Source organism: Erpetoichthys calabaricus, chromosome 3, assembly GCF_900747795.2.
Source record: "Erpetoichthys calabaricus chromosome 3, fErpCal1.3, whole genome shotgun sequence".
NCBI classification, from domain to species: Eukaryota; Metazoa; Chordata; class Cladistia; order Polypteriformes; family Polypteridae; genus Erpetoichthys; species Erpetoichthys calabaricus.
This window is the reverse complement of record NC_041396.2, coordinates 70,249,772-70,273,266: the sequence shown is the minus strand read 5'-3', so window position 1 is coordinate 70,273,266 and position 23,495 is coordinate 70,249,772.

Below are 23,495 nucleotides of genomic sequence, written 5' to 3'. Positions count from 1 at the left end.
GTTTTTTTGTCTTTCATTACTGTAAGCCCATTAGAGAGTACACCGAATACAGCTGTTAAGGGATTAGGAGTGATTGTGACACCAAGGCACTCTAATAGGCATTTAAAGATTTTTACCTGAATGATGTTAATTTGGTACACACCCAAAACATGGGCCTAGTGAAGCTGGAGCTTGATTGCAATGTTTGCAGGTTGGATCTTGCCCTGAAAACATTTTTGGACAATTTTAAACAAGATAGATGTGCTTGATAAAAGATTTCAAGTTGAATAATTGTATGCACATATGAAGCTAGAGTAATTTCTGTGCATGGCTGCCTTCCACTCCATTTCTGAAATATTGAGCAAGAGTTCCTTTTCCCACTGTACTCTGGAATCTTTAAAAGGAAGGGACATTCAAATGTTTTTATATTTATAGAAATGCTGTCTGAGTCTTCAAGACTGATCAGTATTTCTTCTGGAATAGAAATAGGTGGGAAGTGAGTAAAATTGGGCTGATTACATTTAGTAAAGTTTATGATTTGGAGATAATGGAAAAATTGTGTTGATGAAAAGCTAAATGTGACGTGTAATTGTTTGTTGGATGCAAACACATCATCTATATACAAATCTCTTAATGATTTAATCCTGTACATTTTTCTAACATTAAAAACTGTGTAAGTTAGAGGGGGTGGAGAATGGTGGTCATTGTATAGAAGTGTTTCCTATATTGGTTCCATATTCTGAGTGAATGCAGCACAATTGGGTTATTAATAAATTGATGATGACTTGTATTTACTGGGGTACAAAGCAAAGAATATAAAGTAGTACTGCAATATTTTATATCTATTGCGGACAAAGCCTGTGTGTGTTCATCTATTTGTGTCAATGTCCAGGTTTTTATAGCTTGTATATTTGCCACCCTGTAACAAAATTGAAAGTTACGTAAAGCTATCCCACCTTTTGCTTTAGGTCATTGTAGGGTTGCCCTTTGGATATGTGGATGTTTTGAAGTCCAAGTAAATGAATGTATGATTGAATCTAATTTCTTAAAAATTATTTGTTAATCTCTATGGGGTTGGTTTGAAATAGAAAAGAAGCTTAGGAAGGATATTCATCTTGACAGTGTTAATTCTCCATGTTAAAGTGAGATGGAGAGTAGACAGTCTGTGCACATCTTGTTTAAGCTTTTCCATGCAGACTGCAAAATTTTGTTGAAATAGAGTTTTATATTTTCTTCTGATGTTTACCCCTAGGTACTGAAACTAAATTGTGATGATAAAAGGGATGGTGTCCAATCTAATGCTGTGTACTAGTGTGTTCGCTGGAAAAATGCACACTTTTATTCAAATTCATTTTGAGGCCAGATATCTTTTGCAATTTTGCTAATGCTTTTAGGACTGCAGGCACAGCATTTTGTGGATCTGATATACAGTATATAGTACTATGTCATCTGCATATAGTGATATTTTCTGTTCAAGTCCTTCTCTGATAATTCCCTTTATCTCAGATACATTTCGAAAGTGAACAGCCAATGGTTCAACAGATATTGCAAATTGCAGTGGTGACAGGGGGCATCCTTGTCTAGTACCAGGTTTTAGTTTGAAGTAGTCTGAAGTAATGTTGTTAATACAAACTGAATCTTCTGGACTAGTATACAGTAGTTTTATCCATGCACATATGTTGAGACCAACCCCAGATTTGTGCAATGTAATGAATAGGTAGTCCCATTCAACCATATTAAATGTTTTTTCTGCATCCAAAAATAAGATCTCCAGAGTGGTAGACTTTATGGGTGAATATATTACATTAAACAGGCATTGAAGATTGGAATCTAAGTGTCTACCTTTATTAAATCTGGTTTGGTCTTGTGATATTACCGAAGGAAGCACTTTCTCAATTCTTCTAGTTAGAACTTTGGAGAGTATCTTAACTTATCTTGGAAAGTATTCAGAAGTGAGATTGGTCTGTATGATGCACATTGTAATAGGTCCTTATTTTTCTTTGGAAAGAAGATAATTAATACTTGGCAAAAAGTTTGAGGTAGAATTTTCTTGTCTGTGGCTTCTATAAATGTTGCTAATAAACAGTGGAGCTAACTTAACTGACTTTTTAAAATAAAATTCAGCAGGGTAGCGATCAAGGCCTGTGGTTCCTGTTTTTAATGGAAGGATACTTGTTATGGTTTTTAACCTTGTTTTAATAGATCTATTTAGCCTTTATGGATTTTATTTTATTATTGAAGATTGCACTGCAGTTTATTTTTGGAGCACTTTTTTGCTTAAAATAAAAGTGCTGCCACATTTGCACCATCTCTTGCCTGTTTTATGTTCTCATTTCATGGCTCATCTTCAGTCATGTTATAGATGTTTCTGGGTTCAGGAACTGACAAGGGTCTTGGAGCAGTCCCAAAACTGTCATAGTCAGTTGTTTATGTCTTCCAGAACAGAGAACATGATACAGGTGAAGTTTGGCTGAGCTATTCCTGATTTGTATCTTTGATATCCCACCTGGATATGATGAGATTTAGGTTTTCGGGAAGTCTGTTTTTCCAATGCCAGGTCCAAATAAGCACGCAGTTCCAAGAGAATCGCCCCTGAAACCTAAATCAACTCATAAGCCAGACATTATTATGGGCAAAAAAAAAAATCCTACCAGACCCTAAAAGCTTGTTCGTTTTGTATTTGACCATTGGCAATAGTCTTCAAGCTGAGCCAGACAAGCCGTGTTGTGTCAAAACATTAGGTTATGAATAGGCTGTACGGCATAATATTTATAGCTTTCTGTATTCAGGGAGTGAAATACACTTGTGTTTTTTTTTTAACGTCGTTATGCAAAAGAATTTGCATTGGTTCCTTGCCCTGAGAAGTAACAACAGGAAACAAAAGTAAACTGAAGAAAGCTCAAGTAAATTCTATAGTGCAAATATGCAGCATTGGCCCTCTTAAAAGACAATTACAATGGACTCTATACATCATATTCTATCTAATCAAATCTAATTTAATCTTAATCACTTTTGACGTTGAATATGTTTGTCACAACAACACAAATTATAATAACAGCTTGATTGAGGGTGTCGTCATTTCTCACTTTCTCTGAAATGTTGCGTCCAGATGAGGCAGAGTTGCCATAAATATATGCAAGTGGTCCCATCAGGTTTTCTTTAATAAAACCTGACCTTTCCGAATAAAGTTGTGTACGCACATTTTGGGCCTCTTTTTGTGTGTACATTGTTTTATAAATCGAACCCGATGAGAGCAAATTCACATTGTAACATTCACTCACTCATTCACACTGTATAGTATAGACTTACTAATTGATCTACAACACTTGTTAGGAAACTGGAATACTCAGAGGGAAAAAAATGAAAGAACATGCCAACTCCAAACAGTGAGTAAGCAGTGGTTTTGAAGCCTGGTCCTTGGATGTCTAAATCTATACTAACTACTGTACCATTGGGCCATGTTGCATTAACATCATATAGCATTATACCTAATCAATGCAATATGTATTTTCAAACAATGACATTCTTAACCAGTCTGTTTTGTCTACATCTTCACAAAGTGGAGAATCATGCAGCCTAACCCTCAAAAATACTATTTACATAATGCCCACATCAGAAAGAGAAGGCAAAAAAATCAAGATGTGACATGTTGGCCTCATCAGTTAAGCGTCAGAGATGTATTCAGCAAATGATGTGATGTTTGCCGAGCAGGTTTTTCAATTGTTATTTTTGAGTTTAATGATATAGTAACATTGTTTATGTTGATGACTAATGTTTACAAACTGTTTTGCTTGGTTTGACAACTTACTAAAATAATTTAATTTCTTTCCTGGCAGTCTTTAAACAGTTGCATTTTCTTTCAGGAAAGCAACACTCAGTACCCGTATATTCTGTAAAACTGTCAAAATTTTCTTTGCTTATCATGCAAAACAATTCAACCAATTTCATCCTTATGGTAGCTAGACGGACTGCAATATAAGCCAAAATTCATACTGCCAAGAAAAGTTTCAGCTTTACTGGAATTTGCAATTGTTAAATTATAGGTGTTGGTGCCAGCGTATTGAAAATCAGTTTCTGCATTTTAACAACACAATGGAATATGAGTGAACTCTGGATCAGCCATTGTGGATTAAAACCAAAATACAGTGTGACATTCAAAACAAACTGAAATTTAAAAAAAGTACTTTTAAAACATATGGTGTAAACGATATTTGCTAGAGTTTTAAGGTGACTTGTAAACTCTGCAGCTGCTCTGAATGTTGATAGAAATTTTATCTTTTGGTTTTCTTCTACCTTATTAAGGATTTTTTTTTTGTACTATAAGGAGGCATCGTGGCACAGTTGTTCATGCTGCTGCCTCACACATTCTGCCTTCCCAGGCTTAAATTCCAGGGATGCAGGGATGTCAAATTCAGATGCTGGATGGCCATTGCAGCTGCAGCTTTTAATTTTAGCCACTTTCCTACTTAGTAACCAATTTCTGCTGCCAATCAAATGTCCTTCTTTTGCCTTTATTTTAATTGACTTGGTTATTAAGAATCAGAACCCATCTTTTTTTTTTCTTTTTTGTTTCACCAGTGATGAGACACAGCATGGTTATGTGAAAGAGTAGTGGAAGCTAGGTTAAGAAGTGAGGTGATGATTAGTGAGCAGCAGTATGGTTTCATGCCAAGAACGAGCACCACAGATGCAATGTTTGCTCTGAGGATGTTGATGGAGAAGTTTAGAGAAGACCAGAAGGAGTTGCATTGCGTCTTTGTGGACCTGGAGAAAGCATATGACAGGGTGCCTCGAGAGGAGCTGTGGTGTTGTATGAGGAAGTCGGGAGTGGCAGAGACGTACGTAAGAGTTGTCAGGATATGTACGAGGGAAGTGTGACAGTGGTGAGGTCTGTTGTAGGAGTGACGGATGCATTCAAGTTGGAGGTGGGATTACATCAGGGATCGGCTCTGAGCCCTTTCTTATTTGCAGTGGTGATGGACAGGTTGACAGACGAGATTAGACAGGAGTCCCCGTGGACTATGATGTTTGCTGATGACATTGTGATCTGTAGGATAGTAGGGAGCAGGTTGAGGAGACCCTGGAGAGGTGGAGATATGCTCTAGAGAGGAGAGGAATGAAGGTCAGTAGGAACAAGACAGAATACATGTGTGTAAATGAGAGGGATGAGTTTAAATACTTGGGATCAACAGTACAGAGTAATGGGGATTGTGGAAGAGAGGTGAAAAGGAGAGTGCAGGCAGGGTGGAATGGGTGGAGAATAGTGTCAGGAGTAATTTGTGACAGACAGATATCAGCAAGAGTGAAAGGGAAGGTCTATAGGACGGTAGTGAGACCAGCTATGTTATATGGGTTGGAGACAGTGGCATTGACCAGAAAGCAGGAGACAGAGCTGGAGGTAGCAGAGTTAAAGATGCTAAAATTCGCACTGGGTGTGACGAGGATGGATAGGATTAGAAATGAGTACATTAGAGGGTCAGCTCAAATTGGACGGTTGGGAGTCAAAGTCAGAGAGGTGAGATCGCGTTGGTTTGGACATGTGCAGAGGAAAGATGCTGGATATATTGGGAGAAGGATGCTAAGAATAGAGCTGCCAGGGAAGAAGAAAAGAGGAAGGCCTAAGCGAAGGTTTATGGATGTGGTGAGAGAGGACATGCAGGTGATGGGTGTAACAGAACAAGATGCAGAGGACAGAAAGATATGGAAGAAGATGATCTGCTGTGGCAACCCCTAATGGGAGCAGCCAAAAGAAGAAGAAGAAGAAGAAGTAGTCAAACAACAGTGAGCAAGACAGTAGATGACAAACTAACTCAGGCGTCTCAAACTCAATTCTTGGAGAACCACCATTTTCATTCTAAGTTCTTTATTTAGAAGCCATTTCTTGATGGTAATGAAACACATTATTTAATAGTATGGGTTCCTAGAGCGCTCATGTTGCCACACCATTACCAGAATTGTTTGTTTTCTGTAAGCAGAAGAATATATCAGCATTTCTCCAGCCTTCACAGTTTTCTTTTCAAATATATTTTATTGAAACAGATATTGTATGATGGGCACACAGGTGCAAAAAGGGTCAAGTTATCTGGGGATCTGTTGGCTTGATTTGAATCTCAGTATTATTTAGATGCGTGACCCAACTAACATTTCTCAATCATAAAAAAGCAAATTATGTAACATTTAAGTAAAAGAAGTAGGTTCTATTAGCAACATTAACTGGTTACAAATTAATAAAATGGCTGGAAAGAAATCCCGCAAAAACTGCAGTCCTCCAGGAGATTGATATCTGTGTTGTAGAATTTGCACCTTCTCCACCATGTCTGCAAAGTTTTCCTTCCATATCTGAAAGATTTGTATCATATAGAATTAAGAACTCTAAATTGGCCCCTTCAGTGTCAGTGCACCCTGCTTGTCTAGGGTGTTTCCTTATCCAATGTTGCAGGATAGGCTTCAGTTTCCAGGACCCTATATTGGATTAAGTGGGTTTAAGAGGGTTATCATCTACACTGGATGCAATTAAAGCAAGAAACCTGAAAACTTTATCAGATGTGTGTACTTCATGATAACACCAAGTTATTTTCTTTGAACCGAAGTCAGCAAATCTACTTTTTAGGTTGTAGCAAAATTAGGGGAACACTCTCCTGCCCAGCAGTAAATCAGTAAATTACTTGGCATTTTTTTCAGACCTATTTTTGAACACCATTCTTTTTTCATGGGGAGAAGTTTAGGGCAGTGGTGGGCCGTCAGGGCCTGCAAGGCCTTCTCTGCTGGCCTAAAAAAATATCTGAATCACAAACTGATGTTAATTATATTTTGTCCATGAATACTTATTAAATAATTCCAAATAGTCTGTCCGCTTCCTTTCATAGCTTTTCCGATGGTTGTGCTGCTTCCAGACATGTATTTTCGTATTAAAGCATTTAACCAATCACATTTCAGCCATCATTTGTTGCCAGGCAGGGTCAAAGTCAGTGAAGTCTGCTCGGAGGCCTTCACAATCTGTTCTGCAGGCCCTCTAACACAAAATAAATGTCGATTAAACTGTTGCTTCAACCAATCAGATTTTGAGTTTGTGTCACTAGGGCCCTCTAGCAGGTGTACGGCAACGTCACCGTATTCAGACCCATTGATTGGATAGGATGGTGTAAGCATGCCATGGATGATTTTGTAGGAAAATCTCCCACTGATCTCCTTGACTTCCTTCATCAGAAAAATCTGAATGAGAGCATGGGGCAGCTGTACACATTGGTATGTTTGGCGGTGACCATTCCCGTGTCCACTGCTTCTGTCGAGCGGACATTTTCAGCCCTAAAGCGAATTAAAACTTATGCCAGAAATACGACACGGCAGGTTCGACTTTCAGCATTAGCTTTGATGGCGATAGAAAGGGACTTCGTGATGGAACTGAAGCGCACGGATAATCTGTACGACAGAGTAATTGAACTGTTTTTGAGGAAAGAGAGGAGAATGGATTTTGTTTACAAATAATCCGAATTTTTGGTGAGTAAAATGTTGCGATTTTCCTAAATAATATTGCAAGTTTATGAGTTATTATTGATGTTTTTTATGTGTGTCGCGGCTGTAGCTGCAGTAGAAAGGAACTTATTCACCTCTGGTTTGTCTATTCAATAAAGGCATTTATTGTGGCTACAGGAGTTATCTATCTGCGATGCAACGGCTCTTTATACAGTATTTCTGCATATTAAGATGTTTTTATAACCATAAATTAGTTTTTGAGGGGCGGGTTGATTCAGACGGAGCACTACTGAAGGCCTAGGTGTGAAATGCACGGTCCGCCACTGGTTTAGGGCATTCTCTTATCCTTACAACCTTTATTAGTGTATTTCATGATCAGAGTCCCTGAGTTACTAATATTTTTAGATGTAAGTTGCTATCAAATCTTAGCGATAGTGTGTACATTGCAATATATTCACATTTCTGAATCACTGTATCTATATATTATGTTTCCAAGTACAATGTTTGGTCTCTTTCAAAGGATAGATGTTTCATACAGTTTCAGATCTTCTCAATGAAACATGCATATTAACACTAGAATTACCAGAGTCTACGAAAAAACTTGTAGATCCGGCCCACCTTAAAACCGTTCTCACCTCTCTTTTGTCTTCTAAATGTGCCGATTAAGAGGAGCAGCGAGCAGCCGCCTATTCCATCCCCCACCGTCGCAGAACGTTCACTAAGTTTTCCCAGCTCATGGCTTGTTTGATTATCTGGGAGTGACTGAACTGCTGGAGTTTTAGAATGAAAATAATAGATCGCTATTTGGAATACATGCATTTCATGCGTGTTCCGTTTCTATAGTAATCTGTGTAAACACATTGCTAAAACAGAAACTTTTTCATATTTTAGTAATAAATGTTACAAAATGTAGGCATAAACTATAGAATCTGTGAAGCCTGAAGTCCAAACATCAAATAAACATTTTCACAAAAGGTTCAAGGATGATACAACAGCTTCCGTGGCTTAACGCTACGGTTTGCTGACTTGGGGCACAACAGCCCTGTTGTGCTACAGAGACGTGAGTTCGATTCTCAGCTTTGAAGGAAGTGGTTTTTTTTTTTTTTTCCTCAAACGGACATTGAATTTATAAATTGGTATGCACTGTAAATCGTTATCTTTAAAATGTCAATCGCGGTTATTTCTGTTGATTAATTCATGCTTTTTTACTTAGAGTCAGAACAGGAGCTTTTTCTGCTTATTCAGCTTCTGATCTGACTCAAACAGCGCCAGTATAACTTCACACCCGATCTGACGCTGTTCGTTTTCAAATAATATTGCATTACTTCGACGATGTTTTCTGATTGGTACTATTCGCGTCATAAAATGATTTCTTCAAAACGTCACATATATTTGTCTTTCTTTTTTTAAAATGTGCGTTGTAGCACGCAGCAACTGGCCACCTGCATGTTCTCGCGCACACTGAATAAGACAGCGCTATATGCAATCATCAGATTCAAATGTTAACAGTTATATTGCACAGAATGGAAATCAGCAGTTCTTAGCATTGCACCACGCAATCTGTCATATCAACCGCCTACTGTAACTTGCTTTCTTTTTTCTTCGGTTATAGTCTTGAATAAAAGTGCACTTGTTTTGTTATACTTTTACATCAACATATGTTCCTGTGTTTGAGCTACATGGGCATGCTCAAAAACTACACGTATAATGCCACGAAAAGTGCATGCAGACACTTCAGTTCGCAAGCATTGGTACGACAATGCAGTCACAAGTACACTGCAGAGCTTTAGCGCGTCTTTATGTGAAAACAGCAGTATCAGATGGGGAGTGTCTGATGATTGCATATAGCGCTGAAGTTACTGCTCTTTACTATGCTTTCCTCTGCATGTCCGGGAGTACAAAAGAAACAGCATACAGCAACACGTGGGGACTGGCAATATTGGGGGAAAAAAACACGTGGTCGTATGTATCGTGATACACTGCAGAACTATAGAGCGTCTTTATGTGAAAACAGCAGTGTCAGGTGGGGGGCGGTAGGGAAGTATCCTGAACGTGACTGAGACAATGAAAAGTGAATTTAAAAAAAAAATAAAGCTAACCTTTACAAATATCATAAATTACACCGGCTGTTACAGACTGAAATCAAATGTATCTTTTTATTCTAAAATAGTGAAAATAAGAACACTTCTCAAAATGGAGTTGTGCAGGATCGAACTCACGACCTTTGGATTCCCAGTTAGCAACTGATACTGTTGCGCCACGGAAGCTGTGATAGCTAGTGTGTGTCAAAGTCGCACACTAAGGCGGCTTTTTTTGGCGGTGGCTTTTTTTTGTACCTTTTGTGAAAGTGTTTCTTTGATATTTGGACTTCAGGCTTCATACATTATATAGTTTATGCCTACATTTTGTCATTTGCTACTAGAATATTGTAAACCGTTTCTGTTTTAACAATGTGTTTACACAGATTACTGTAGAAATGCAACACATATGAAATGCGTGTGTTCCAAATAACAATCTTATTATTTCTACTCTAAAACTCCACTTCACTCCCAGATAATCAATCAAGGCATGAGCTGGGAAAAGCTTGTTTACGTTCTAAGTCGTTGGGGGGATGGAATAGCCGGCTGCTGGCAGCTTGTCTTTATCAGTACATTTAGATGACAAAAGACGCTGGCGGAGAAGTGAGAAAGGTTTTAAGAAGTGATTTAAGGTGGGCCGGATCTACGAGTTTTTTCGTGGGCATATTGAATAATGTCCTAGTGGAATTGTATATCATGTTTTTATTATAGGTTATTATACAGTGTTAATTTATCACCAGGTGCTATATTATTCTTGGTATTTTGGTGCACTTTATTAATCCCTGAGGGAAAATTGTCATTTCGCATGACCTTTGAAGGTCAGAGCACAGGGTCAGCCATTGTACAGCGCCCCTGGATGTTAAGGTAAAAGGACTTGCTCAAGGGCCCAATGGAGTAGGATTCCTTCTGACAGTAACAGGGTTTGAAGGTCCTCACAGGTGGCGCTGTGGTAGTGCTGCTGCTTTGCAGTAAGGACACTGTGGAAGGTTGTGGGTTCGCTTCCTGGTTCCTCCCTGTGTGGATAGTGCTTTGAGTACTGAGAAAAGCGCTATATAAATGTAATGAATTATTATTATTACCTTCCAGATACAAGTGCAGATTCTTAGCATCAGAGCCACCAGTCCACCTTAAGCAAGAGGAAACACATTTTCTTAAAAGACTGATCTTCTATAATTATAGATATTACCCAGGGGAAAATAATATACTGTATAGCAAGTATATTAGACCATATAGATAATTACATAGATAGCTGACATAATATATAATGTAAATATATACAGTATATAGTGAAATTTTTGAGACCCTCAGAACCCCCCAACTGTGCTCTGTGCCTAAACTCTGTTAATGCAGGCAGGGTTTGGTTGTATGCCACCAGTGCAACTGCAAGATTGCAGGCTTACATCTTAACACATCTGTTGCCCGAAGGTTCATGTTGGGAACATTTGAAAGCAGCAACTGACCTGGCCCTTGCACTCACTTTCTGTCTCCTCTCTTGTGCAAGAAGGCTACCTGTTCCTTTGATCTGAGAAGGGAGTGAATGCAGGACAATGTCATCGTCACTGCTTGCATGCTGCGTGTGTTTAAGTGACAGCTCCCATTTGAATAAATACTTTGAGAATGTTCCTGTCTTCACAACAGTAAAGGTGGATCTTCTCTCTTCTGTAAGTCTGTGATCCACATATCACAAGATATAGATGCCACATCATTTGATGGAAATGAAAACAATCAACCTACAGAGGACTGAATTCAAAGACGCCCAGAAAATCAAAGTGAAATATGATGTGGTAGGCTAGTCCATTTTGCCAAAATGTCATTGCAGCAACTCAAAATCGTACTCAGTAATTTGTATGGCCCCCACGTGCTTGTATGCATGCCTGACAACGTTGGGGCATGCTCCTAATGAGACAATGGATGGTGTCCTGGGGGCTCTCCTGCCAGATCTTGACCAGGGCATCACTGAGCTTCTGGAGAGTCTGAGGTGCAATCTGGCGGTGTCGGATGGACCAAAACATAATGTCCCAGAGGTGTTCTATTGGATTTAGGTCAGGTGAGTGTGGGGGCCAGTCAATGGTATCAATTCCTTCATCCTCCATGAACTGCCTGCATACTCTTGTCACATGAGGCCAGGCATTGTCGTGCACCAGGAGGAACCCAGGACCCACTGCACCAGCATAGGGTCTGATAATGGGTCCAAGGATTTCATCCCAATGCCTAATGGCAATCAAGGTGCCGTTGTCTAGCCTGTAGAGGTCTGTGTGTTCTTCCATGGATATGCCTCCCCAGAACATCACTGAACCACCACCAAACCGGTCATGCTGAATGAAGTTACAGGCAGCATAACGTTCTTCATGGCTTCTCTAGACCCTTTCACATAAGTAACATATGCTCAGAGTGAACCTACTCTCATCTGTGAGAAGCACAGGGCACCAGTGGTGGACCTGTGAATTCTGGTATTCTATGGCAAATGCCAATTGAGCTCCATGGTGTCAGGCAGTGTGCACAGGGCCCACTAGAAGACGTCGGGCCCTTAGGTCACCTTCATGAAGTCTGTTTGATTGTTTTGTCAGAGACATTCACACCAGTGGCCTGCTGGAGGTCATTTTGTAGGGCTCTGGCAGTGCTCATCCTGTTCCTCCTTGCCCAAAGGAGCAGATATCAGTCCTGCTGATGGGATAAGAACCTTATACGGCCCTGTCCAGCTCTTCTACAGTAACTGCCTGTCTCCTGGAATCTCCTCCATGCCTTTAAGACTGTGCTGGGAAACACAGCAAACCCTCTGGCAATGGCACATATTGATGTGCCATCCTGGAGAAGTTGGTCTACCTGTGCAACCTCTGTAGGGTCCAGGTATCGCCTCATGCTACCAGTAATGACACTGACCATAGCCAAATGCAAAACTAGTGAAAAAACAGTCAGAAAAGATGAGGAGGGAAAAATATCAGTGGCCTCCACCTGTTAAACCATTCCTGTTTTGGGGGTCGTCTCATTGTTGCCCCTTTAGTGCACCTGTTGTTAATTTCATTAACACCAAAGCAGCTGAAACTGATTAACAACATTCTCTGCTGCTTAACTGACCAGATCAAAACCCAGAAGTTTCATTGACTTGATGCTATAATCTGATTAAAAACTGTTCCTTTATATTTTTGAACAGTATATATATATACTGTATATATATACAGTATATATATATATAAATATATATATACTGTATATATATATATATATATATATATATATATATATATATATATATATACATACAAAACCATTCCTTTTTTTTCTCTCCAGTGCACCTCTTGTTAGTTTCATTACTAAGTTTATTATTAACATTACTTTGCACCACAACAGGTGAAGTTGATTCACAATCGCCTATGCTTCCTAACTGGACAGATAGATATCCCTGAAGCTTAATTGACTTGGTGCTAGACTGTGATGATTAAGTGTTCCCTTAATTTTTGCGATTTATATATATATATATATATATATATATATATATATATATATATATATATATATATATAAAACTGAGGGCACCGTGGCGGATGTTAGCAGATTGCTGGCCAACCACAAGCGTTACCTGGTAGGTAACCACCCATACAATCAGATTGTGACACAGACTACGAATGGCGTGAATATATACTGTATATATATATATATATATATATATATATATATATATATATATATATATACACTAGGGGGCTCCACCCCCTGCTCGCTTCGCTCACCAACCAAAGTTTGGTTAACCGGATATACAATTTAAAGAGATTATTTTCATTTCATTCATTTTTTATTTCTTGATATTTGCCAGTAATAAAACTGTAGTGAATGAGTTATTCACCCTCCCCAGGGGGCGCGCTTGAAGCCAGCTGCCTCTTGTGCCGTACTACGTGATCTGCATGTCACACAGCACGTCTATCATTTAAAAGCCTGTACAGCAGCTGTCCTTTTGTTTCAATTCCTTGTCTTGCAGGACGTTAAAGTGTCTCCAAGAAATTGTTTGTAAGTAGGGCGTGACATGAAAAAATCACCATCTCACGGGTCTTGCTTCCTAAGGTAGTAATGTCTTGTCTTGGGTGACTTCAAAGTGTCTCTCCAAGATGATCACGTCTAGACCCAAAATTTTTTTATATAATAGAATATATATACATACACACACATATATTATACAGTATCTGCCAAATAATACAAAGAGCACACAACATGTTTCGCCCTTATTGGGGCTCGTCAGGTGTACGCACTTTTTCATCCCCTTGTGGATATCGAACCTCAGACGTCAGTGCCTGAGGCAAAGCCTCTGACATTGCACCACACCGGACAGTTCATTTATTTGAGAGGGTGAAGGCTGGAGTACAGTATTACACCCTTAGTTTGAGTCCAAGGTTCAGTCCCTGTAGGGGGAACTGCAGATCTACATGAAGAAATGTTGGGGCACCAACCCAGTTGCCCCCATTTAACTGAAGCAAACAAATAAACAAAAGGTGCACGCAAAGGTGTAAAACAAATGTAAAATCAGGGTCCTTGGTTCAGGAACTTTTCTTTATTGATAAAGCATGTTAAAGTCATGGTGAGAAGGAGTTATGTCATGTGGTGCATTCTCTTAATGCCTTCTCCTTCTGGGATCCGTGGTATATGTAGTGGTGGCACAGGAAGGGATGGAGTCAGTTAGCCTCACTGGGTGTCTTTTCTGCACCACAGAGGGAACAAAAGAGGAAAAGGTTAGCGCCAGCACCACCCCTCAACCTGTGGTGGAATTACATACCTTAGAAGAGCTTGAAGGAAAATCTACTGACCCACCTATGTGAGTATATAAATATTTATATATAAATATATATGTACATGTATAGATGTATATATATGTGTGTGTGTGCATGTGTATATATATATATATATATATATATATATATATATAGATGTACATGTACATTATTCTTCTTTAAAGATTAAACTACCAATTTATTTCCATATTGCAGTGTGAAGAGATTGACTGACATATTTCTGCTTTTCAAGTCATTTTCCCATTTTGTTACGAAAACATATTACAAAATGTCCTTGTCAGGACAGTGTCAGAAGTTATAATCCAAACATCGATTAAAGTGACAGACAATAAAAATATCAGTTTTATAAGAGCCATGTATTAGTGAGCTTAGGAGTGGCTTTGGGGAGTTCATTTTTATTTATATTAACATTACCATTTTAGGCCAGCCACTCAGCATTCTGGCTTAATTGAACTTTTTGATGCTCCCTTTGTAATTAAATACTTCTATCTCCAGAGGTTGACTGGATTTCTGCTTTGGCATATGAATCAAACTAATTTGTAGTATATTTTGTCCCAATTTTTCCAGGGAAAACCAGCCTATCACTCTTTCTACTTTATAGTCTAGTAGTGTGTTTATAACAAGAGGTGTCTAATCCAGTGTTGGACGAGTGGAGAGTGCCAGGGAGTTCAAGTTTTCATTGTAGCTTCCATGACAAGCAGAAGCTACTTAGAAACCCTCTAATCCATTTTCAAAGATTTTGACAGGGTGTGTTTTGAGTTTCTAAGGATAATAATCTAGATTTTCAATTTTTTAGACCAAAGGACTCAGTTTTAGTCTAGTCATTGATTTGCCATAAGGTAGGTCAGTTATGATACAAGAACAGCAGTCTGAAACAAATACTAATTAATCTTTTATCATTCACAATAGCATTTGTTTATTAGAAATCCACTGCTTTACAAGAGCCTTTTAAAAAGAAGTAGTGAAGATAGAAAAACAGGCTAATAATTTAAACAAGTAGATAAATGTGTTCAGATATTTGTTAGAGTAACCAGGTAAAAATGCCAGTAAATGAGGAGTCCATGTAAGCAAAGTGTTCATTTACAGGTGATCATCGGATTCTCTAAGTGACTACAATAACACCTTGCAGCCTGTGTGGTTCTCCAACACTGAATTTGCATGCTTGTGGTCAATGATATGAGACTGGTGTTTTCTTAAGGTACACACAAGAAATCGTCTGAAGACAAATGAGATCTTGATTTCATTACAATTTAAGCAACAAAGTACAAGGAACGAGAATAAATAAACATAAAAAATGTATTAAATTGTATTAAAGACAAGAATATGCATTATGGATTGTACTAAAGAAGAAAAAAATAAAGGATTTTGTCATACGCTGTTTATTTTGCATATAGAGCAGATTCTCTCCAGAATATGCATGTATCCCCATCCCACCCCCACCTCCTTTGTACATGCCTCAGTTGCTTGGTGACTTTAATTGCCGGGGAAGGCCAGCAGCAGACTGGCATTGTGCCCAGGGTCTAACGTTGCTTGGCTAGATTCCAACTCACCTTGGCCTTCCTTAGAATGAGGTCCATTTCATATCTGCAACTCTCTAAATATGCAACTCTCTTCACATTATTGGAGAGCTCAGAGCTTGGAGATTGGAGAGCTTCACATTATTGAAGAGCTAATTTGGTATATTAGTTTATTTAGTATATCTGGATAGTTGGAATCAGTTCTATGGTGTTCAAAATTTTTACTTCAGTCATAAAATATTCTCAGTGGTTTCTTTTTCAAAGTGCAACAATATTCTCTAGTATCATTTTCCCAATAAAATTTTGAATATCAGTAAGTGAGTTAATGAATCTGTTATTGGTTGTAGCACTGTTAACAAAATGTATTAACTGATTAGTGCAAAAAAAGAGCAAACAGAAAATATATAGAATTGGTAAATACAAAAAGAATAATAAAAAAATGGATGCACTTTTTTATAAAATATATCCATCCGTCCATACCTCATGTATCCTGCTTAGAAATGTAGGAAGCTGCTGCCTATGCATGCAGCCTTGAACACTAAGGAGAAATCAGACATGGCGAGGATACTAATCCATCACAGAGTATGCACACACACACACAATCACCCATACTAAGAAAATTTAAAGTTGTCAATTAATCTGATACTAATTTATTTGGAGGTAAAACTAGCCCTTTCAGAAAACTCGAGAACATGCAAACTCCACACAGAATGTGACCAGGCCAAAGATCTGAATAAGCTTAATAAAATTCAGACTCATAGGGGTCCAGAGTATATCCTGGCAGCACTGGGCAACAGGCAGCCAACAGCCGTGAATGGAGCATCAGTCTATCACGCACACACCCATACCCACACTCGGCCTTGCACCGAATTCCCAATTAACTTAATCTATCATATATATATAGGTGGAGGCTTTTAAAAGGGAAGACAGGAAGTGAGGTCAAAGGGGTCAGGCTCATAAGGGTCTTCAACCATAGGCTCGAGATGTGACATCACAGGGGCCGGAGCCAGCAAGGTCTTGTTTCATAGGCTCGGACCCGGAAGTGTCGTTGCCAGGTGGAATCTCCCGTGAATGGTCTGCAGGAAAGGGAGAAAAAGAGTCAGTGCACTCTGCCACATCCCGGTCTGATTCAGAATTGTCCTTACTCAAGCCCTTTAGCTGCCTCCCATGCGCACGTGTGTGACAATGTATATTTATATATATACAGTACTGTGCAAAAGTTTTAGGCAGGTGTGAAAAAATGCTGTAAACAAAGAATGCTTTCCGAAATATAAATAATGATTGTTTATTGTTATCAATTTACAAAATGCAAAGTGAGCGAACAAAAGAAAAATCTAAATCAAATCAATATTTGGTTTTACTACATTTTGCCTTCAAACCAGCATGAATTCTTATAGGTACACTTGCACAAAGTCAGGGATTTTGTAGGATTATAGTCAGGTGTATGATCAACCAATACTACCAAACAGGTGCTAATGATCATCAATGTCACATGTAGGTTGAAACACAGTCATTAACTGAAACAGAAACAGCTGTGTAAGACGCTTAAAACTGGGTGAGGAACAGCCAAACTCTGCTACCAAGGTGAAGACAGTTGTGGAAGACAGTTTCATGTCATGGCAAGAATGAGCACAGCAACAAGACACAAGGTAGTTATACTGCATCAGCAAGGTCTCTCCCAGACAAAGATTTCAAAGCAGACTGGGGTTTCAAGATGTGCTGTTCAAGCTCTTTTGAAGAAGCACAAAGAAACGGGCAACGTTGAGGATCGTAGACGCAGTGGTCGGCCAAGGAAACTTAGTGCAGCAGATGAAAGACACATCAAGCTTATTACCCTTCGAAACTGGAAGATGTCCAGCAGTGTCATCAGCTCAGAACTGGCAGACACCAGTGGGACCCAGGTACACCCATCTACTGTCCGGAGAAGTCTGGCCAGAAGTGGTCTTCATGGAAGAGTTGCAGCCAAAAAGCCATACCTCCGACGTGGAAACAAGGCCAAGCGACCCATGTATGCACGAAAACATAGGAACTGGGGTGCAGAAAAATGGCAACAGGTTCTCTGGACTGATGAGTCAAAATTTGAAATATTTGGCTGTAGCAGAAGGCAGTTTGTTTGTCGAAGGGCTGGAGAGCAGTACAATAATGAGTGTCTGCAGGCAACAGTGAAGCATGGTGGAGGTTCCTTGAATGTTTGGGGCTGAATTTCTGCAAATGGAGTTGGAGATTTGGTCAGGATTAATGGTGTTCTCAATGCTGAGAAATACAAGCAGATACTTATCCATCATGCAATACCATCAGGGCGGCGTATGATTGGCCCCAAATTTATTCTGCAGCAGGACAACGACCCCAAACATACAGCCAAAGTCATTAGAACAAGAAGTCCTGAAAGTGATGGTATGGCCCCCGCAGAGCCCTGATCTCAACATCATCGAGTGTGTCTGGGATTACATGAAGAGACAGAAGGATGTGAGGAAGCCTACATCCACAGAAGATCTGTGGTTAGTTCTCCAAGATGTTTGGAACAATCTACCAGCCAAGTTCCTTCAAAAACTGTGTGCAAGTGTACCTAGAAGAATTGATGCTGTTTTGAAGGCAAAGGGTGGTCACACCAAATATTGATTTCATTTAGATTTCTCTTTTGTTCATTCACTGCATTTTGTTGATTGATGAAAATAAATGATTAACACTTCCATTTTTGAATGCATTCTTTGTTTACAGCATTTTTTCACACCTGCCCAAAACCTTTGCACAGTACTGTATATATGAATGGAAGTGAAGGGCTGTGATACAGTTTGCATATTTGTAGCTAGGGATCCACAAAGGGAGAAAATTAGTCACATATCTTCAAATAGTTTTTTATTCGACAAACTACCAGGTGTCATCATCAGAGGAAAATGATTAGACATACAGGAATCAAAGGCAATATATAGCAGGGTGTTGTTAGAGGAATAAAAAATATTTTAAGATACATGACTCATTTCCTTTCTTTGTGGATCCCAAGCTACATACATATACTGTATATATATTTATATACACAATATACATAACATCTGAAATGGAATTTGAACCCAGAATGCTGGATCTATGAGGCAGCTTCAATTCAAAGTGACTTACAAAAGAGGTCAACATAACTGAGTAAACCTACAGTTTAAGAGCAAGTTTTACAGAACAATGATTCAAAATTATACAAAATTGATGATCACAAGTGAAGAGCTTGAAACAAAACACAAACTAGTTACGATTCCTAGGTTATAGGACATACCACCTAATAATAGTTAGACAGATGTTCACTAAGCAAGAGAGTTTTCAAATGTTTTACAAACTCATTGATCGAGTCAGAATTTCAAATGGAGTTGGGCAGATTACTACACCAGCTAGGAGATACATATTTAAAGAATGTGGGTTGAGATTCAATGCCACTGAGAGGTAGCATCACTAGATGCCGTTCTTCAGCAGAACTGAGTGATCGAGAAGTAGCATAGGACCTTACAATTGTCTCCATATGGATAGGTACATTTTTAGAAGAGGAGTTATCAGGGTCTGTTTAAAAAATACAGGAAAAGTGCCTCTGCCAAGTGAAGTGATGATGATATGTGCAATTGCAGGAATGAATGAGGAGATAACCTGGAGGAGATATGAGGGGATGGGTTAAGTGGACAAGTAGTGGGGTGACTAGGAACAATGCAAATGTCATTGGTGAAGAGAGGAGAGAAAGAGGAAATTGTTAGGGAGTGCTCAGGAGATACTAGATTGGCCACAAGGGGTGATGTGAATTGATTGCTGATGACAGGCACCTTCTCCTAAAAAAGCTATTAGTATCAGAAATGTTGCTAATTCTTTTTTGAAATGAAACTTATCTCAGCATTGGTAGTAACAGAAGAGAAGGATGATAGAAGAGATCAATATCTATCCAGCTTAGCCTGGGTCTTTGACATCTTCCATTTCCTTTCAGCTGTTAAAGTTCTGACCATAGATAGCTTCAGAAAACCATGAGCGGTAAGATCTTTCATGTGCAGGCCTAGAGGAGAGAGGACAGAGAACATCAAGGCCAGAGAACAAGAGGAGTTGAGTAACAGTGTAGCATCATTAGTGTTGAGAGAAGTGGTCAGGAGGCCGGAAAACATAGATGACTATCTATCCAATAATCCATTATCCAACCTGCTATATCCTAACTACCGAGTCATGGGGGTCTGCTGGAGCCAATCCAAGCTGACACAGGGCGCAAGGCAGGAAGCAAATCCAGGGCAGGACACCAGCCCACCTCAGGGCACACACACACACACACACACCAAGCACACAGTAGGGACAATTTAGAATCGCCAATGCACCTAACCTGCATGTCTTTGGACTGTGGGAGGAAACCGGAGCACCCGGAGGAAACCCACCCACACATGGGGAGAACGAACATGCAAACTCCATGCAGGGAGGACCTGGGAAGCGAACCCGGGTCTCCTAACTGCAAGGCAGCAGTGCTACCACTGTGCCATCATGCCGCCCACATAGATGACTAGGAAAGAGAAATAAATGGGTGGGAGAGGAGGTGGAAGGACACAGTGAGAGGACTGGCAGTGGAAAAGCAGAGAAGTAGTAGAGAGAAGTGAACAGAAAAGCAGTTTGATGTATGTAGAAGACTGATATTTGTGTTTGTGGGTATGCATTTCCATGCAAAAACAAGATCCAGTAGTTTGTGAGAAGAGACTATAAGAGAAAAGCAGCGAAAAGAAGTGACCAGGTGGAAGGTTCTGGTCTCCAAGGATTAGAAGTGGACTGCCTTCTTCTGGAATGAAGAAGAGAAGCACATCCAGCTAGTCGAGGAGGTTCTTTGACAGACCTGTAGGGTGGTAAAGAACAAAAATATTTATGGTAATAGGGTGCAAGAGAGTTATTACATGGCACTCAGAAATGGTGTAGTTGCATACAGTATCCAGTGGTATGAATCTCCAGTTCTTGGAGACTAGTGTACGTGTCCTTCCTCCTTTTCCAGTGGAATGACAGTTATGAGACAAGGGAAAGCTGGAGGAAAGTGTTGCTGGTATTGTTTCCTGAATGGATCCATTTCTTAGACTGTGCCACCACTTTGGGTGGAATATGTTGGAATAAAGTGTTCTTTGTTCACTGAAAACTTCTAGTTCCACAGAGTGAAAGCGAAAGGAGTCTCTAAAGGGAAGGCTTGTCAAAGCAGTCATAGATTTGTTGCATTACACCCTCTCCTGTTAGTTCGTTTGGTATTAATCACAAGAATGTTCTGGAAACACATGCTGATGAATAAGAGAGTAAAGAAATACAGTGGAACCTCGAGATACGATCACCTCTGTATACGAGAAATTCAAAATACGAGGAAAGTATGAGCGAAAAATTCAGATCTAAATACGAGCATTGGCTCACGTAACGAGCCACGAGCCAGGCTGTGGGTATAGCTCGTGGCTTAGCGAGGGGGCGTGGTAGCTGTAGCGAGCCGCAGGGCGATCTGCGGTGTCTGCGTTTCTCACCTAAGTGCACAGGTGGGAAACTGCCCACATCCATGATTTGTCCTGTGGCTGATGGGCTGGGCAGGGTTGCCACCCGTCCTTTAAAATACGGAATCGTCCCGTATTTGAGAATGAAATTGCGCGTCCCGTTTTGAATCAATACGTATGCGTCCCTTATTTTTTTGTATTAAAAGTGGTAACCCTAGCAGCTGCCATGTCTTCCCCGCATATATAGAGAAGCGCGAGCCGGTTAAGGGGGAGAAGAAGTAAAAGAAAAGAGAGGAGAGGAGAGAGAACGGAGGTTGCAGGTGGAGGCAGGAATCCGCAGCAGTAGGAAGTCGGTGCGAGAGAGCGAGCGAGTACAGGCTCGCGTGTAGCTGAACAGGCAAGCCAAACAGCTGAAGCAGGACGGTGTAGAGAAGGTCAGCTGCATTAAGTGTCTCGCCTGTTGCAGAGCCCGCATGGGAGAAGCAGGTGAGACACTAACAGAGAAGAAGCACCGGGGATTGTCATCTGTTTTTTGAAGACTGCTTCCTGTTGACGTTTTAACCTTGTGTTAAAAGATTGTTATTCTTATGTACTTTAAACCTCCACTTCACAACTGTTTTAAGGATTATTTATTTAAAGATTTATTGAATGCTCTACTGCACTTTGGACACCTGTTTTGATTCTTTTAATAATCAGTTATATTATTTACCAGTGTTATTTATTAAAGGTAGACTACAGTATATATAATTTATCAGTGTTTGTTAGGAAAATTGATTTTTATGTTAATATATTTGGGATGCGGAACGGATTAACTGGATTTCCATTATTTTCAATGGGGACGTTTGTTCTAGATACGAGAAATTCGCTATACAAGCTCAGTGCTGGAACGAATTAAACTCGTATCTAGAGGTTCCACTGTAGTATATTTGGTTGGATAAGAGTATCCACAGCCCTGATTTGTGTTTTTGCTCAGTGGAATTGTGTAGGTAGATTTGCAGTCTTTATACAAGTAGTTCTTAACAAGAGGAGACAACATTGAAGAGCTCTTAAGTATAGAGCAGCTGATTGAGCACAGTTATGTGTATGGAAGTTATCGGCAAACAAACCAATAGGGCAGTACTCATGATAAAAGCAGAATCTGGTCATCAAAGCAACAAAAGATGCAGATCGAAGAGTAGAGCAACCACAGAAATGTGAACTTAGGTACATACTAGAAGTAAAAACCTTAGCACAATGCAAAAAACACTACAGTATACACAAGTAAATACTCAAAAAGACCCCAAACTGAAAACACAGACACCCAAAACCCAGAAGTTACTTGATTCTAGTGACTGTGCTAACTAAAATAATTAATATAACACATACAAAATATTAATACAAGGCACTATTAAAACCTTTCAGAGTATTATGATGTAGCTGCATTACATTACGCACATTTTTAAAAGTAGACTACTTTAAAACTCTCAGCTTTTAAAGGTTTGTCTAATATATAAGAACAAGGTTTCACACTTTATACAGATACTATTATAAAGGCATTATGAGGTATATCACTGATGATTTTTCATTCTGAGTGATTTGGCTCAGATATTCAGTATACCAGAAATTAAATTAAAAATTATACAAACTGCTAAACCATGCAAATGAAGGCAGATATAGGATACAGATTTGTCTGTTCAAATGGTATGAAAGATGCCATTAACATTTATTATCATGACAAGAGACATGCATACTGCAGTAGTAATAGAGCAATTTAATTACCTAAATATTCTTTAAAACCCCCTACTTTTCTTTATAATAGTTCATTGTGATTTGCAAGTAGCCTCTGAAAGTCATCTTATCTTTTAGAAGTAGCCACAGAGGAAGGTTTGTTGTCCCATTGACCTTCCAATAGCAGAGGGGTAAATAACCTGCCCAGGCATCTGCAAAATGCATACACTCAACAAAGAGAGCATTCTGAAACTGGGAGAAGTTAATGAGTCAGCCATTGTAAAATGACAGACGTTATTAAGATAAGCCAGCAATCAGCCGAGTAGAGTAAATGCCGAGATAAACCTGATTACCCTCATTACCCCATCAATGCTTAGTTCAGGGCATTTCAGACTTCAGTTCATTATAATATTTCTATTTCAAACCTTTACAAGAAGGATTAATCAAATCATAGATTGCCATTCAGTGATACTATAGTAAATTATGTATAATATGTGCATTAGTGTG